The following is a 19726-nucleotide window of genomic DNA, read 5'->3' as shown; positions in this document are numbered from 1 at the left end:
TAAGTAAACACATAGTTTATCAGAAGAGCCCATTAATTACCAATAACTGAGCATGACAAATCCATGAGAATGCTAAATTGCTAAAGAACTTGTTTCCAGACATACATTATTTGTACTCTTTAGTTTAAAAACAGATTTCATTTACCATACCTTCAGACTTGGGCCTGAAATGCCAGATGACAGACTTAGGTATGAAACACCCATTAGTAAACATGAAAACAAAAAAGCAGTCCAGTAGCACTTTAAAGACTAGCAAAATAATTTATTAGGTGATGAGCTTTCATGGGACAGACCCACTTCTTCAGATCACAGCCATACCAGAACAGGCTCAATATTTAAGGCACAGAGAACCAAAAGTAGTAATCAAGGTTAGAAAAATATTATCAAGGTGAACAAATCAGAGAGCAGAGGGGCAGAAGTGTGGAGGGGAGTCAAGAATTAGATAAAGCAAAGTACGTAAAAGAGCCTCTATTATGAGCTAGAAAATTCCCATCCTGGTTCAAACCATGTGTTAATGTGTCGAATTTGAATATAAAAGAGAGCTCAGCAGCCTCTCTTTCTAAACTAGCGTGAAAATTCCTCTTCAGTAAAACGCAGACTTTCAGGTCATTAACAGAATGGCCCACTCCATTAAAGTGCTTACTGACAGGTTTGTGAATCAGGAGTGTTTTTATGTCTGTTTTGTACCCATTAGTCCTTTATCTAAGAGAGTTTGAAGTCTGTCCAATATACAAAGCACGTGGGCATTGTTGGCACATGATGGCATATATGATGTTAGTTGAGGAACATGAGAATGTGCCTGTGACTCTGTGAATAATCTGATTAGGTCCAGTGACGGTATCTCCGGAATAGATATGTGGACAAAGTTGGCAACGAGCCTCATTGCAAGGAAAAGTTCCAGGGCTGGTGTTCCTGAGGTATAGACTGTGGTTGTTGCTGAGAATGCTCATAGGGTTAGGAGGTTGTCTCTCTGTAGGAGAGAACAGGCCTGTCACCTAGGGCCTTCTGGAGTGTGGCATCCTGATTAAGGTTAGGTCTTTAATAATGCATTGCAGTGGTTTGAACACCACTGGTAGACCACCACTAGTCATTAACTACAGCCCCCAACTCAAACCACTGCAACGCAGTATTAAAGACCTACAACCTATCCTTAATCAGGATTCCTCACTCCAGAAGGCCCTAGGTGACCGGACCGTTCTCTCCTACAGACAACCTCCCAACCTTATGAGGATTCTCGCCAACAACCACAGTCTATATCGCAGGAACACCAGTCCTGGAACTTTTCCTTGCAAAAGGCCCATTGCCAACTTTGTCCACATATCTGTTCCAGAGATACCGTCACTAGACCTAGCCAGGTTATTCATAGAATCACAGGCACATTCTCATGTTCCTCAACTAACATAATATATGCCATCATGTGCCAACAATGCCCACATGCTTTGTATATTGGACAGACTTCAAACTCTCTTAGATAAAGGATTAATGGGTATAAAACAGACACAAAAACACTCCTGATTCACAAACCTGTCAGTAAGCACTTTAATGGAGTGGGCCATTCTGTTAATGACCTGAAAGTCTGCGTTTTACTGAAGAGGAATTTTCACGCTAGTTTAGAAAGAGAGGCTGCTGAGCTCTCTTTTATATTCAAATTTGATACATTAACACATGGTTTGAACAGGGATGGGAATTTTGTACCTCATTATAGCTACTTTCCATACTTTGCTTGATCTAAATTCTTGACTCCCCCACCCTTCTGCCCCTCTGCTCTCTGATTTGCTCACCTTGATAATATTTTTCTGATTTCTCCACCTAGATTACTATTTTTGGTTCTCTGTGCCTTAAATATTGAGTCTGTTCTGGTATGGCTATGATCTGAAGAAGCGGGTCTGTCGCACGACAGCTCATCATCTAATAAATTATTTTGTTAGTCTTTAAGGTGCTGCTGGACTGCTTTTTTGTTTTGATAGTATATAGACTAGCATGGCTTTCTCTCTGTTATTAGTGAACATGTTAATATTTAGCCTGAAACTGTGACGCTACACCTCTATCAAAGATCCACTCCTAGAGTTCTCTGTCAGGTCTCCTGATATTCCCTCTCTCTGGGCTGGGGCCCCCAACCTACTTTCTTCTGACTAGGGAATTTTAAGGCTGCATAGCTCCCTGTCTTATTCTGTGATACCCCCAAGAAGGTACTCTCTCCAACAGTCTGTGCTTTGATTCCTCCTTGAGGCCTCTGGAGAGCACATGCTAGCAGTTACAAGTTACCACACAGCTCTGTCTCAGCAAACATATTTTATTAAGGATAAAACTATGATAGGAAACATTTAAAAAAACACAATGTTCCTAGATGTATGCTAAAAGCTTGCCGGGGTAACCCATCAGTCTTTTGATGCCTTAATAGACTGCAGCAGGAGGTAGGAGAGAAGTATTGTGGAAGGGTTGCAAAGACCATCAGACAAAAGGTCCTGCCTGTTCGCTGAATTGGAAAGAGTGCCATGATGAGTCAGTTCAAGATCATCCTTTTCCATTAAAACCCCTTGTTTGTCTTCTAGTGTCTGGAAGACTTAGTCTGAACCAGTACATGCAAATGTCCCCTGGCATGGTATGTCTCTGGAGCTGTTTAGTCTGTGATTCATCTTAGTCAACCCCTAGTTCATTAGTTAGATAGTTAATTTGTGGAGGAGCTGGGGCAACCCTCCCCTGAGAACAGAACACAATCATGAAAAGTCGTCTCTCGTGTATTGGAGAAAGTGGAGAAAACAACTAGTGGAAAGACTGTTCTAGATCTGACTTTTGACAAATAAGAATAAACTGTTTGAGAATTTGAAGATGGAAGACAATTTGGAGAAAAATGAGCACAAAATGATAGAGTGCATGATTCTAAGAAATGGTAGGAGGGAGAACAGAACAAAGACAGGGCTCTTCAAGAAGGTTGACTTCAGCAAACTCACAGAAATGTTAGATAAGACTCCATGGGAAGCAAGGTTAAGGAGAAGAAGAGCTCAGGAGAGCTGGTCAGTTTTTAAGAGAGCTGTTATAAAGGCACAAGTACAAACTATTTCAATAAGTAGAACAGCTAGGAACCATGGTAATAACCTGTCCTGGCTTAGCCAGGAGATCCTCGGTGACCTGAAACTCCAAAGTCATACATAAAGGGGAAACTAGGTCAAATTACAAAAAATGAATTTAAAAAAGAACAAGCAAATCGGGGTAAAATTAGAAAGGGCAAGGCACAAAATAAGACTAAACTAGGCAGGGTTATGAAAGGTGAGAAGAAAACATTTTACAAATACATTAGAAGCAAGAAGATGACCAAAGACAGGGTATGACCATTAATGAGGAGGGAAACACAATCGCAAAAATGCAGCAATGGTTGAAGTCACAAATGCCATTTTTGTTTCTGCTTTCACCCAAAATGTTATCAGTGATTGGATGACTAATATAGTGAACATCAGTTTAAAGAGGATAGGATCTGAGGGTAAAATAGTGCGGAAAAAAAACAGTTTTTAAGAATTGCTTAGACAATCTAGGTATCTTCAGGTTGGCAGGGCCTGATGAATTCAAGCATAGGGCACATAAGAAATTAGCCAAAGAGAGATGTGAACCATTAGCAGTTATCTTTGAGAACTCTTGGAGATTAAAGAGCTCCAAGGAGACTGGGAAAAGACATATTACCTATTTATAAAAAGAGAATTAATGACAACCTGGGGAATTACAAATCAGTCAGCTTAACTTGGAAGCCAAATGAGAGTGGAACAAATAATTGAAATAATCAATTTGTAAGCATCTGGAAGTGATTAGGTGATAAATAAGTTCAGGATGGATTTGACAAGAACAAATCATGTCAAACCAGGTTAATATACTTTTTGACAAGTAACAAGTCTTGTGGATAGAGGGCAACAGTAGCTGTGAGATATATATATTTACTGGAGTAAACTGTCTCACATTAAAGTGAATTTATAGCCTAGAGGAACCCCTACAAGGTTGGGGCATAACTGGTTGGAAAACCATATTCAGAGGAGTTGTCAATGGTTCACAGACAAATTAGAAGATCGTATCAAGTGGGATCCTGCAGGGATCTCTTCTGGGTGTGGTTCCATTCAATATCTTCATAAATTATTTGAATAATGGCTTAGAGAGTACTGTTATAAAGTTTGTGGGTGATACCAAACTGTGAGGGACTTTGAAGGATAGAATTCAAAATGATCTTTACAAGCTGGGGAAATGGTGAAGTTAATATTATGAAATTCAATAAAAACACATGCAAAGAACTCTGCTTAGGAAGAGATAATCAGTTTCATGCATATAAACTGGCAAGAGACTGACTAGAAAGGCAGAAAGAGATCTGGGGGTTATGGTGGATCACAAAATAAATATAACTCAACAAAATACTGTTGCAAAAACACCCAACCGACCAAACAAGCAACCATAATTCTGCAATATATTAGCAACAGTGCTGTAAACAAGACCTGGAATAAAATTATTCTACTCTATTCAACACTGATAAGGCCAGAACTGGAAAACTGTGCCCAGTTCTGGGCACCACACTTCAGGAAAAATTTGGACAAGCTGGAAGGAATCCAGAGGTGAACAGCAAAAATGAATGAACATCTAGAACACATGACTTATGAAGAAAGATGAAACAAACTCAATTGCTTCAGTCTGGACAAGAGAAGAATGACAGGGGGATGTGATAACAATCCTCAAGTACATAAAAGGTTACAATAAGGAGGAGGGTGACCAATTGTTTTCCTCATACACTGAGGATAGGACAAAAAATAATGGTTTTACAAGTTAGAATTAGGCTAAAGATTCAGAAATCCTTCCTGGGGTAGTAAAGCATTGGAAGACATTACCTGGGAAGGTTGTGGAATCTCCATCTTCAGAAGTTTGTAAAAATAGTTTAAACAAACTCTTGTTAGTGATGATATAGGTGATTTAGTCTTACCACCAGTGCAGGGGACTGAACTAAATGACCTAGCAAGGTTCCTTCCAGCTAGCAATTCTATGCTTCTAAAAATAATACATTACTGTAATACACTATGGTCCTCAAAGATATTGGATGTGACTGCAGTATCTGTCACAATTGGATGCTAATTCCAAGATTAATAATGCACACTGAAATTACCAATATGTAATAATACACACTCGTGTGCTTTCTGGGAGAGAAAATATTTAGGATCAACTGTTGTACTTTTCCATTTTCCCAGAATATTGAGAATACAAAATGTAAGGAAATCAATTTAACATAGTCAAAAATTGGCTCTTGCACACAGCTTGCAATCTTTGCTAATCAGTATATGGTAGAGTATGATCACGTCAAAATGTTGCTGATTCTTGTGGTCCTATTTTGAGTATCGTAATACTTCACATTTTTCTTAAAGCACCATCTGTTAGTCAAGTGATTAAGTCAGAATCTCCACTTTATTTTTTAAAATGTAAGTTCCTAACCCTCATGGTAACAGAAAAAAACTCGTACGCATGAAATAAGCATGCCATCCAGGCTCAGAAACTAAATGGCAAATAAAAAGAACCAAAATTTCTTATTTTTAAGAAACCAGGATTTTTATCCAATCTCACCTTTTGGAGTAGGACCAGATTTGTAATATCAATATTGCAAATATAGATCTTTGTTTAGCTTTTATAACAAATAATCATTGCCCTGCAATGTTAGCCATCTAAACGCTGCATCATCCAGCTAGAGTATACCTGACTACAAATTAGCTACTTATGCATGTCACTCAGGTTGATTAAAGAAAATAAATTGAACAGCGTGAATGATTAAAAGTGAACTATTTCAACTTTAATCTGTGAACTTATTAGTAATGCAAGTAAGGAAACTTTGTTTTCAAGATGTAGTGCTTTTAACCCAAGAATGCGCCCTTTGGTAGAATAGCGATCCACCATATTTTTTCAGATGATAACTTCACAAATGGAAGTACAATGTAAGTTCATCATGTTGGATATCAACATAAACCTGCAAGCCCTTGTCTTCAATAATGAACTCAAACCCTAAGTCGCCACTTGTACAACTTCGCTGGTGGTAGCAATGATAAAAGCTGTACTGTGACTAATTTTCCAACGTTTATCACTGAACAACAGTGGGTGTTAACATAGGTGTAACCAAGAGATCAAAACTGCTTATTTTCTCCATGCCACAACAGGAAATGACTTTTCCTACAGTCATCTAATTATATGACCCAAGACTGGAGTTACTCTTAAAAACTACCTGCAAAATTACTTGTCTTCGGTTTTTATTTTTTTTTTTTTTTGGTTTACTATTGTTGGAAGTATTGCCTAGTATTATTATAAAGCATATTTCTACTTTTGCAGTTTGTGCATTTATTCTTTACATGTATAAAATAAGAGGTTATCTGTTCCTTCAAGTGTCTCTAACATGCTTAAAATATAATTAAAATAATATATTTATAATACTAACTAACGAGGCAGTATAAAAAAATCCCTGTTTCTTCCCCTCTAATCTTCGGTCCAACCAATATTCATTTCTCCAGCAGCTCTTCTAAGATGGTGTATCTTGCAGCAGTCAGAAGACTTGAGTTATTCTGGACCACTTTCAGCATAATCATTTTTGATGGTGTCACTGTAGTGTTTCCTCCTGTGTTTGTGGGTTGGTTGGTTTGTTTGTTGTATATATCACACATCAAGAGGGTACATGAAGGGGTGGAGGAAAGAGGAGAGGATGTCTTGTTGGAAACACAGTAAACATTAGTAGTAGGCCTTGTTGGCTGCCATATTACTTCAAAATTCTTTGAATTCCTATTTTTTTAACCTGCTTAATTTCAAGTTCAGTGTTTCTTTCTTTTACAAATTCCACTTCCACCACTGAGACTAGCATGTGCATTCTTAAGTGTGCCAAACACAGAAAAGAGAGAGAACCTGTTTTTATAACACATCAATTATATACGAGTCAGGTCAGTAAAAGGAAAAAGCACGATGAACCTCTCTCTGCGTATGTGCGACTAACAATTCCTTTAGCCTTATTCACCCCACTTCCTGGTTCTCCTTTCCCTGAGGGTCTTTCCACTTCTATAAACACAATAACAACAATTAGGATAATCGTCAGACACTTCAACATTCTTGGAATCATAATATCACTTGTAGCAAGCGGAGGAGAGGAGGAACCTGAGGCCACCGGGGCTAAAGTCTGGTGCTCTACTACATGAGCTAAAAGCTAGCTGCTTCTCAGCCAAGGCTGCAGAGCAGAGGCTTCACTCTCCCTCATCAGTGGTCAAATGCTGCTGGGGTTACACAAGTATGGGATCTTTGCCAAACACCCCAACTTAGCTTTCAAGAAGTGGGTCAACATGATACATATTTTTGGAAGCCTACAGCCCTAAATCTTGCTTCCCCCAGCTTTTATTTTAAAATTATGTTTTCAGCATCAACAAAATTTCAAAAAAACACTTAGGCCCAGACCCACAAATGTATTTAGGCTCCTAACTTCCATTGCAGTTAATGGAAATGAGGCAGGTAAGTACCTTTATGGATCTAAGCCTTCAACGCATTCAATTACCAGTTCTCCCTTGTGGTCAGGCTTGCTGACAGGAATTCCTGGTCCCAGGCAGCACAATTCATGGGCCCCCTGCCTATCTCCCAAAGACAGAGCCACAAACCACCCCCTGCCCAGGAAACACCAGAGAGCTGTCTGTCAATCAGAGGACCCCCTGGTTGGTTGCAACCCCAACCCCCAACTGCCTGGAGGTGCCCCTCCCACCCTCCTTCCACTCTCTGCGATCCCGAGACAGCTCTGTTCCCAGCGGTTCTGTGCTCGGCTTCTTCCCCCTCTGTCACCTGCCCTCAGTCCACTTTTGACCCCAGCAGTCCTGTGCCCTCCCACTTCCGGCTCCTTTCTCTCAGTTGTCCTTGCGGACCTCTGCCCCTCCCCCTCTGCTTTTTTACCTTTCCAGCCCGGTTCCTCTGCCCCACTTGGCCCTCACTCCCCACAGTCCTGTTTCTGGCTCTACCCCAGAGCCCAGTTTCCTCCTTCTCCCAGCCTGGCTCCCATCCCCTCCATTGCCAGCCTAGCTCTTCCATCCCTGCTCATTCACATGGTTACAACCAGTGGGCCTCCCTCCCACCCTGCAGCTCTGCTGATCCCACCTCTGGGGCTCACTATCCCACTGCTACAGAGTTGCTTTTTAAAAGGACCCCGGAAGTGGCAGCCCAATCCCTCTTAAATCCACTGGGCCTCAATGCAATTGCCACCTTTGCCCCCCGCTCTGTGTGTGGGCCTGCCCATGGTTACCTTGCAACTGCCAATGCTTCAGCTGATTGCTGTTGGGCTCTGAGAAGGGTGTATCTTATATCCAAGAGCTACTGTACAGAATAATCACATAACCATACTAAAGGATAATTACATTAACCTTCTGGAAACCTAGTAATTCACCCATTCTTTCCCAGCTAGGGGCTGGAACTCACCAGCTTTTACAGAAATGACGTCCACCCTGAGTTTTCTCAAGAATGGCAGTGGGTAAATTGGTGCTGGTCTACGAGTTCTTATATTTTTTTCATTTACCTTTCCCCTCTTTCAGTCATTCTCTCCACATAAGGGCAACTAATAGTGATTTCCAAAAGGATTCATGCAACTTTATCTTCCAGGAACATCGGATAGAAGCTTACCAGTGCTCTAGAACATCATCTGTTTCATTACCTTGTGAACAAGAATGCTGTGGGTAGACTCCAACTTATGTTAGGCACTGTGATATTTATGTCTGCTATGATGGACACACATCTAATGAATAGATTACATAGAAAACCATAGTCTAGGTCATTGCTACACGACTGGTGTGCCATAGTGCACTGGTGTGCCTCAGAGGTGCACACCAGGCGTGCCATCTGCTATTCTGCACATGCACCCCCTGCTTGGTGAGAGGACCATATGACAACAGCAATGGTGGTGATGGCGGTGGGGGGTGGCTCGGCTCTGCTGAGTTGCTGGCATCGAGTTAGAGCGGGGTGGCTGGAGGTGCCTGGTCCTGGAGGACAGGGAGGGGATTGGGCTACATAGGTGGGGTGTGCTGTGAAATTATAATGAGTGTCAAAGTGTGTCAGGAGGTGATAAAGGTTGCTGAGCACTGGTCTAGTTTGTGATAGGGCATCAGAATAGCTTCTGAAGAACACTTTATTAATGTCTCTCCTAGGCCTCTTGAAGGAGAGCATTAGGAGTGTCATTTGGTACATTAGTTTCCAATATTTTCAGTTGTGTGATCCTTCTCTAACAAGCATAACCCTTCACTGGCCCTCTGATAATAAAAATTGTACTGGAACTCCTCCATTATGTCACAGGAGTCAGACTGCTAAAGGAGAGGGTAGTGGGAAAGGGTTGTGCACAGGAGTAAAAGGGGAGCAGTATACTTTAAGCTACTAGTTTCTCTGGACTCTTCTTCTTCCCTCACAGTCATTTTCCTGTTCCTCATCCTCAAGCCATGTGATCTCTGACACTTGGATTCTTTTAATTCCTAATGTCCTGACTGCACATGATCAGTCCTCCATTTAGGAGACTGTGGCCATTACTATTTCGCTTCTCTACACACTCCAATCCACTTTAAAACTAGACTCAGGATTAAATAAAGTGATTTTTCTTACATTGCATATCACAGACTTTAAGACATGCTGACTTGCTCACAACCCACCTAGCACTTCAAAGTGATTCACAAATGCACAACCAGTTGGGAACAACTGTTCTAAGATAGCATTACATCTTGATTTTTCTGCTCAAAAAATAAATAAGCCAGCTAGTGCACTCCAATCAGGTCTCATTCCACTCCCCCATACTTTTATCTCACAAACAAGGCTTTTTATTCATATTTGCTATGTGCTTAACTTCTGTGCCTTTGTTGACAGTTCAGTCAGAAAAGGATACTTGCACACTCAGCCAGCTGATGGAGACGGAAAATTTTTGCTTATAGATTGTTCCAGTGAGCTCCTAACAATGTCTTTCTATTTCTGTGCAAAGTGTAGGCTTCCGATAGTGAACTTGGAAAAAATACTTGTTCTGAAGTGTTAAATTTGGAGCCTGTGAAAGAACTACCTGTGGCAAATATGCTTTTATGAATGCCTATGTATTCTGCCAGTACCAAGCTACAGGAAAAGAGATTTGAAGTAAATATAACTAAAGTGTTGCCACCTATTTCCGACACAAAATGTGACGAACTGAAATAAGTAATGCAATATGATCTACACTCATGAGAGCGAGTAATTCTAACTGGATGGCCAACAGAAATGAAGTCAAAGTATCTCCAAACATTAAAATATAATAGAGTCTAACCAATAAAGATTAAAGTTGCTGCATATTGTGGGATTCTGTACAAAGCACATACCTTAGTACCGTACACCAGGAAGTTTGTAATGCTTAGCATAAAACACAGTGGCCCATATGGTTATTAATAGTGTAAACACAGAGCCCAAGCTGTCCTACGTGGACCAGACATAAATGCTGCAATTGTGAATAAAGTTTCCTTGTGGAAATCTAAAATAAATGTAAGAGGCAGAATGGAAAAGAATCCCATTGAAACCACGTAAGATTCCTGTTTTGTCCTGGGTTTACTCATTTTTATATAGAACTGTTGCACTATACATGAATAACCCTATAGTAACATTATAAATTGCAGATTGCAGAATCTAACAGTGAGCAAAGTTAATCACTGGCAATGGCCCACAAATCATAATTGACTCACTTTGGCAATTCTTTCAACACACAGGCAAACAGGTTTTCAGAAAAGTTGGATGAAATAGCAAAGAACTTGACGGAAACAACCCAGGTAGGTTGCAGAGGTCCATACTTAGCCTTATTAAAACATCATGATATGTTTACAGTGCTTTTGAATTAAAATCACCACTTCAGCAACATATGAGCAATAGGATAAAAATTTTAGTAACCGTATCTAACAAACCTCTTGATGGTAAGACAAGTCATTCTAGTTACAAAAGAGATGTGCAGCAGGAAACTGGAACAGAAGGAACACAACAGGAAGAGCAGTGTACATTTGCAAAGGAGAGAGAGAGACTCCAAACAGAAACTGGCTGGTAATTTACTAATGTAAAAGTTATATCATCCACATTAAGGTCATGCATCATAACTAGCCAAGGGTCGACCCTGCACAAGGAATAGAAGATATCTAAAGGGAAACAAAGGAGGACACTGGCTCGCTCTCTCATGAACATGGCCACAATGTACTCCTGACATGATTTGTGCCAAACGAGAAGTGACCTCCTCCTTCTCCCTGAATAATGATGAAAACATGAGGTGTAGTAAACAGCAGATGCAAGTAGTGGATCCACCTCTGCAGCTGAACAGGCCCTGCAAAATGCCTTATTTCGCAAGAAGTGTCTATGTAATCAGAAAGTCGTGAAGATGAAAACATAATAGCTATTGACAGATGTCTAATAGGAGGAAAAATAATCCCTTCTCTTAGCAAGACTTAGAATGTCCATTCAATGGTTGAAATGCTTAAGCAGAATTTTTAAAAAATGGGGGCTAGGGTCTAACTAGCATGGCTTGTGGAAAAGGAAATTATTGCTCTCTGGTCTGCTAATCTGCTAGAATTATTTGTGTCAATACACTAGAGGATAAAAGAGAACTGGCTGATAATTCAGACTTTCGAAAGGCCTTTGACAAGATGCCTCACCAAGAGGCTACTTCAGAAGGCAAAAAATCATGGGGTAAGAGGCAAAGTTCTGTCGTGGATCAGTCTAGCTAGAAGACAGAAAACAAAGAGTAGGACTAAATATATGCATTGTAGTGTGAGGGGTAGCTCAGTGGTTTGCGCATAGGCTTATTAAGCCTACAGTTGTGAGCTCAATCCTTGAGGGGGCCATTTAGGAATCTAGGACACAAATAGATTTAAAAAAAAACTGCTAGGGATGGTGATACACCCTGATGTAAGGGCAGGGGACTGGACTAGACAAGGTGACCTCCAAAGGTCCCTTCCAGCTGTATGAGAGGTACAGTTGCCTTTTAGAGTGACCATCAGTCCCACTTTAGCAAGGCTGATTTGTCTCATACATTGCAAAGCGGGACCTGAATTTTAAAGAGACAGCTCTTTAAACAGCAGGGGCTACCTGTTTAAAGAGCTGGCTGAAAAGGTGAGTCGGCTCTTTAAACTGATTGTTTAAACAGGCCATTACCAGCAGCCCTGGGGGAGGTTGGGGGTTAGGGGAAAGGCTGGAGGTAGAGTGGCATGGTTGTCAGAAGCCAGAGTCAGGCTGCTGCACTCCTTGCTCACACTGTCAGGGACAGCTGCTGGCGGGGGGTTGCACTTAGCTGGGTAGGCCAAAGGCAGCTCAAACAGGCAAGTCTCTGGAGTAAGCGGCAGCTTGACCCAGACCAGGAGTTACGTGGGTGATCCTGGGTTTGGAGGGGTCCCATGAAGGGTGGGGGATGGGGCTCAGGAGGGAGCAGAGACAGGAATCGTAGAATCATAGAATACTTGAACTGGAAGGGACCTTGAGAGGCCATCGAGTCCAGCCCCCTGCCCCAATGGCAGGACCAAGTATTGTCTAAACCATCCCTGATAGACATCTGTCTAACCTGTTCTTAAATATCTCCAGCGATGGAGATTCCACAACCTCCCTTGGCAATTTATTCCACTGTTTGACCACCCTGACGGTTAGGAACTTTTTCCTAATGTCCAACCTAAACCTCCCTTGCTGCAGTTTAAGTCCATTGCCTCTTGTTCTATCCTCAGAGGCCAAAAAGAACGAATTTTCTCCCTCCTCCTTATGACACCCTTTTAGATACCTGAAACCACTATCATGTCCCCCCTCAATCTTCTCTTTTCCAAACTAAACAAGCCCATTTCTTTCAGCCCTTCTTCATCGGTCACATTCTCGAGACCTTTAATCATTCTTGTTGCTCTTTTCTGGACCCTCTCTAATTTCTCCACATCTTTCTTGAACTGCGGCTCCCAGAACTGGACACAATATTCCAGCTGAGGCCTAACCAGCACAGAGTAGAGTGGAAGAATGACTTCTCGTGTCTTGTTCACAACACACCTGTTAATGCATCCCAGATTCATGTTTGCTTTTTCTGCAACAGCATCATACTGTTGACTCATATTTAGCTTGTGGTCCACTATAACCCCCGAGATCCCTTTCTGCTGTAGTCATTCCTAGACAGTCTCTCCCCGTTCTGTATATGTGAAACTGATTGTTCCTTCCCAAGTAGAAGAAGGGGACAAGGAAGGTGAATCATGGAGGCGGGGCTGGTAGTGTTGGATTAACTCTTTGGGAGGCCACCAGGGCTCTTGGATTTTGTGGGGGACCCCCTAGGATAGGGGTGAGCACAGAAATGATGGGTTCAGAACATGGGAGGGGATGCTCCAGGCTGAGCCAGTAGGCTGGGGTGTGAGGGTGCTACAGCTCGGAGTGCTCTGGGGTTGATCCTGGGATGAAGGGTTTGTGGTGTAGCAGGATGGAGCTCTGGGTGGGTCCCAGGGCTGTGGCATGTGGGAGGAAGCTCAGCCTGGTCCACTGATGGATGGGGGGCAAAGGGGGAAAGTGCCCAGGACCCCAGGCAATTTAAAAGGGCCTGGGAGCCCCATATCATTTTAAATTGCTCAGACAGGTGTGGCAGGTGGACCCCCCTCTTTGGAGAGGCTAAGGTGCTGCTGCTCCTTTCTTTCTGCCTGTGCCTTCCCTGAAAGGCCAGAGCCACAGCCCTCCACCCTCCGAGAGGAGGTGGAAAAAGCTGAGGTGATGTGAAAAATAGAGTTGGGGTAGGGAGTTTTGGCTGCTCTGCTTTGCATAAGTGTTAATGGTTTAGAAAGGAAAGAATTCTTTTTACACCATAATTCTTTGAGGCTGCATCTAGAATACAGTCCTCTTTCGAAAGAGGAATGGAAATGATGGAAATCGAAAATGCAAATGAAGCACTGACCGTTATTCCTGAAAAAAATTAGGTTTACAGGGTTCTTTTGATAAAGAGCTTTTTCTTGAAAGAACCCCATCTACACTGCTTTTTTTTTTTCGGAAAGAATCTCTTCCGAAAAAGTGACCAAATGAGATTATGCAAATGAAGCATGAGATTTGTAAATCAATGCTTCATTTGCATTTTCTATTTCCCTCATTTGCATTCCTCTTTCGAAAGAGGAGTGTAGTCTAGGTGCAGCGTAGGAGTTTTGTAGCTATCAGAAACTGGTCAATATGTTTTTTCAAAAATATTCTGTGTTACTTTACTAATTTGGTGCATGGTAAATTAAAACCTGGAAGAATGTTACCATAGATCCTGTTTGATTTTTCAGTTAGAGTTGGATTTCCAAATAAGTGATTTACATCAAATGTTAAGGAACAGATATTCGACCAAGTAGCTGCAGTCCTTATCTTAATCTGGCCCTGGCCTGGGGAATGGGAGAACTAGCTAGGCCAGGACCGCAAAGCAGGGGAAGGAAGAGGTGACCCACAGGCAGCAACTAGGAAACAAACAGGTGCATGTGCCCTAGGCATCTCTGGGGTGGGGAGGGGCAGCTGGTCCCAGTGGTTAGATGGAAGGTCAAGTCACTGTTTGGGTGAGAGAAACCCATGATGGAAGGTTTCAGTGGGAGACCTGCAGGAGGCAGCATCGGGGCAAGGGTGAGGATTTCCAAGCCTTTCAGTGCTGTACCTCCCATGGGAGTTTATAGCCTTCAAGCTCTGAAAATCCTGTTTACAAAGTCGGGTATTAGAATGTTGGTCTGTTGTATACGGACTGGTGGCAGGTTGGAAGTTTTGGTAATGGGCTTGGCATAGTGTGTATGGATATTAGAAAGTAAGCTGTGCTGTACTGAATACAGTGAGTGTTAAAAGGTATGTGGTATGGAATAATATATCATTTTGCATTGAAGGCAAGAGGTATAATTTATCAGTTGTAAATCCACTGATTCCAGTGAAATTAAATGGAGAGGGGTGGGGAGTTAAAACTGGCTTAGTAGGTTTCATTCTTTTTTTTATACTGCTGCAAAAATATCAAATGGCTTACGTCATTTCAGAACCCAGCGCCAGGGTTCCTCTCCACTTCCAGCCTTCTGTCCTGACTCCTGCCCTCCTGCACACACACCCAGCCCTGATTTCCAGCAGCTCACCCATATATCCCAGCCCTCCCCACGTTCCCCTAGTCCCCTGCTCTGGCTACCGCACCTCTCTCTCACTACCAGCCCTCACACACTAGCAGCCCACATTCAGAAGGAGAGCAAGACTAGGACAAGGCAGGCATGTCTATAGACCAGTAACTGCTCAATTGTAGGTATATTTTTTTAATTTTTACCTATTTTTGTTATAATAATGCAGTATATCGTTTAAATGGGCGCTCGTGGGTGGGAAAGATTTTCAGGGGCTTGCTGCCACTGGGGGAAGTCTTCTCTGGTGGCTAACATATTCGGGGAGAGTACTTCAACTGACACCCCCCCCCAGCTTTTCTGGTGCCAGATGGAAGTCTCCCCCGACAACTAAGTTATTCAGGGGGCTACTTCAAAATATCAGCTGGCTCTGTAGCCACAGACCATCCCTTCCCCCACCGGCCAAAAGTATTTTTGAGTATACCCAGAATGTTACGGGGATACGGGAACTCTGGGGTAGATTCTCACAATACCGTACTGCAAGAGTCAATGTTTGCCAGTTGAGTGTGGCAGCAATAATTGACTTTGTGAGGCACACCTGGGGAGGTGAGGATAGTCAAAATTGAATTTATTAATTCCAGATTTACAAAATCGATATTAACAAATTTAATTTTATCTCATAGTGTAGACACAGCCTAAGTTCTGTGTTTAATTTGTATAGTAGAACATCAGAGTTAGGCCCACCTCAGGAGTGGAAATTGTTCATAACGCCAAACGAAACAAAACTTCTTCCTTCAAAAATTTACATCTGAATATTGACTTAATACAGCTTTGAATTTTTACTATGCAGAAGAAAAATGCTGCACAAATAGTTTTCTTACCTTGCCATTTTTTAAAAAAAGTACTGTTTTATCCGGTAATTTATGTTTAACATGATACTGTATTGCACATTTTTTTTGGCTTTGCTGATGCCCTGTTGAGTACTTCCAGTTTCAAATCAGGGGTGTGGCCAGCTGGTCAATTTGTGATGGTGGTGTTCATTACTGAGGCTCTACTTTATTTGGGAAAAGTTGTGGGGGAGTGCAGTGAGTAGTGACATGGCAAAAGTTGCTGATGAACTAAATTTATTTAAACTTATTTAGATCAGGCAAGACCAGCAGCAACTGTGAAGAACTTCAGGAAGGCCTGTGAAAACTAGTTGAATGGAAAGCATGATGAGAAACGACATTCTGTGTCAATAGCTGAAAAATATTGCATATTGGAGGAAAAACATGAAATATTTAGCTAATTGAGACCCTCATTGTGTATCTGCTCAGGAAGGGGATTTGGACATCATTGTAGGTATCTTAGGCAACATGCTCAACATGCAGCTGCATTAAAAACCCCACAAGGGCTACGTCTACACGTGAAGCCAACATCGAAATAGCTTATTTCGATGTAGTAACATCGAAATAGGCTATTTTGATGAATAACGTCTACACCTCCTCCAGGGCTGGCAACATCGATGTTCAACTTCGACGTTGCGCGGCACCACATCGAAATAGGCGCTGCGAGGGTACGTCTACACGCCAAAGTAGCACACATCGAAATAAGGGTGCCAGGCACAGCTGCAGACAGGGTCACAGGGCGGACTCAACAGGAAGCCGCTCCCTTAACGGGCCCCTCCCAGACACAGTTGCACTAAACAACACAAGATACACAGAGCTGACAACTGGTTGCAGACCCTGTGCCTGCAGCATGGATCCCCAGCTGCGGCAGCAGCAGCCAGAAGCCCTGGGCTAAGGGCTGCTGCCCATGGTGACCATAGAGCCCCGCAGGGGCTGGAGAGAGAGCATCTCTCAACCCCCCAGCTGATGGCCGCCATGGAGGACCCGGCAATTTCGACGTTGCGGGACGCGGATCGTCTACACGGTCCCTACTTCGACGTTGAACGTCGAAGTAGGGCGCTATTCCGATCCCCTCATGAGGTTAGCGACTTCGATGTCTCACCGCCTAACGTCGAAGTTAACTTCGAAATAGCGCCCGACGCATGTAGCCGCGACAGGCGCTATTTCGAAGTTAGTGCCGCTACTTCGAAGTAGCGTGCACGTGTAGACACAGCTAAGATGTTAGGATACATAGGGAATGAGAGAATAATACAGGCATAATGTCTTAATAGTGTGATCTCACCTGCAATATTGTGTGCATTGCTGCTCACTTCATATCAAAAAAGGATATGAGAAGAATCAGACCAAGGGCAATTGGTCTTGTAGCAAGAAGGATGACGAGAATGGCTGGCTTAGGACATATCTTTTTACTGGACCAGTATCTGTTGACAAGCTTGTGGGAAGTTGGGCCAGATATTACCTCACCTACTTTGTCTCTCTAATATCTTGGGCCTGACACAGCTACAACACCACTGCATGCAAGCATGATGAGAAACATGGAAAAACTCACATGTGAAGGACCAATTGAAAAAAAACCACCTGGGATTATTTATCTTAGAAAGGAGATAAGAGGGGAAATAGTAAAAATGTATACAATAATGACTTGGGGTTGAAAAAGCTAAGCAGAAACGTTTGCTCTCCCTGTCTCATAGTACAGGAACAAAGTGACAGGCATTAAAAGACTGAAAATTCAAAATGAATAAAAGGAAATAGTTACAACATGTAACTAGACTGTGGAGTTCATTTCCACAGGAAGCTGAGGGTAAGACTTCAGCAAGGTTCAAAAAGGGTCTAGATGGTTGTATGAATACAAATATCCCGTATTAAAACAGTTACGGGCAACAAAAATATAAGAAGGGCTGTAATAGTTCAGAACAATGGTCCATATAGCGCAGCAGTCTGTCGATCAACAGGGGCCAATACTAGGTGCTTCAAAGGGAATGAACGGAACAGGTAATCAAGGGATCCCATCCATTGGCATCTATTCTCAGCTTCTGGGAGAGGGTAGAGCCACTTCATGTGAAGAAATGCACCCTTTTGCTTGTCTTCAACCTGCTGCCTACTAATTGGGTATGTTAAAACTTGCAAGGATTAAGCCAGTTTCTGACTGTATTGGCAATCAGGATAAGACCTAGTGTGTGGACATGGTGATCTCACATTTGCCTCTGAAATATTCAGTACTTGTTGTCTGAGACAAGCTAATAGATTACATGGATCTCAGATCTGACCCAGTATGGTTTTTCACCTCCATCCTACGTGTTTCTGTCTGTGTGTATTTATTAACTGGTAATAAGTATATATACAGATCCCTCACACATCTCAGAGGTACAACACTTTATAGTTCTGGCCCATGTAATGTGACTAGATACAGGAAATAAGTAGTCTCTTAACAACACTCCTATTATACCACTGCCACCCAGAACTATGGAACAATGATTGTCTCCTCCTTTAATTTCCTGTTTTCATTCTTGTCTTGAGTCACTGCCAGTTGAAAAATCTTACAATTTAAAATTTGTTTTAGGTACGATGCTTGCCCTGGAGATCCCCCTCCAATTTTTATGGTTTTAAAGTCACATTTTTCTGTTTCTTAGATGTTTTCTAAGTAGCTGTGTGAGAGACTTACACAGGTAGTTGACTGCATAGGGCAGTAAAGGGCAGCCTAGGCTAGTGTGTGGACCACACAAGTGGCCCTCCTTCTGTGATGGGGTGAAATCAGAGTTCTTGGGATTGTTCCTTTCTGTTGCTCATGCCACTGCTACCCACCTTCCTGCTCTCTAAGGCTTCCCACCATTCTGTCCTGCTGGGTCAGATCCTCTGGTTCCTCCCAGACAAGGCACAGAGGCAGGCTTACTGCTCTCCTGCACAGCAATGTAGATATTGAACGAGTTCAGATCTAGAAGGGCTAAAGTCTAAGAGCTCAGCATTCACAAAACCAACCCCCAAATGGGACCAAAAACTCCAAACAAATTTGTCTTACTCTGTGAGTTTTACACAGGGAAAGCTCATAAAATTCAACCCTTTATCAATGAAAGAGAGAGAGGCATAGTGGTTGCCCCCTTTCCAGATAACAATTATTTAACTAGGCTTGATAATAGAAAAAGTGTTTTATTAAGTATAAAAAGTAGGATTTCAGTGATTGCAAGTGAAAACAGTCAGAACAAAGTACGTTATTAAATTAAAATTAACAAAATGTTTTGCTAGTTCTAATCCACTGAGAAACTTGTTACATGCAGATTTTTAACTAAACAGCTGTTCTTATTTCAGGTAAAAGGCTCAGATGAGAACTGATCTTTTACTCTGACTTGGGTCTACAGATTCTTCAAAGTTCTTTTGTATCCTCTGAGGTTATGCTGGGCAGTTTCAAAAGCCAGCTAAAGGTTGATTGCTTCCCATTTGTTAAACAGACTTTCCTTCCAGGGCAGGAGCACTTTGTTTCGCATCTCCCTTCTCCATGGAAAAACATCAGGTTCAAAAAAGATTCCAGTATCTGGTGGTATGTCACATGTCTTTCTAGGACCAACCATCATTTGGGCTTACAGGAGAAGCAGGCTTGTTGATTTGATCACTGAATTGTTGTTTACTGGGCACCAGTAATGAACCTCATTAGCACATTTAGAACTATAACTTCATATTTCTAACTTCACATATAAGTGTGATACATGCATGCACAAATACAAGTTATACATATTCAGCAGATTGTAACACTACAATTGGCAGGCTACAAGGGGTATTTTGTCTAAAACATCTTTG

The sequence above is a fragment of the Carettochelys insculpta genome, chromosome 2 (assembly GCF_033958435.1).
Source record: "Carettochelys insculpta isolate YL-2023 chromosome 2, ASM3395843v1, whole genome shotgun sequence".
Lineage (NCBI taxonomy): Eukaryota > Metazoa > Chordata > Testudines > Carettochelyidae > Carettochelys > Carettochelys insculpta.
This window is presented reverse-complemented; position numbering follows the sequence as displayed.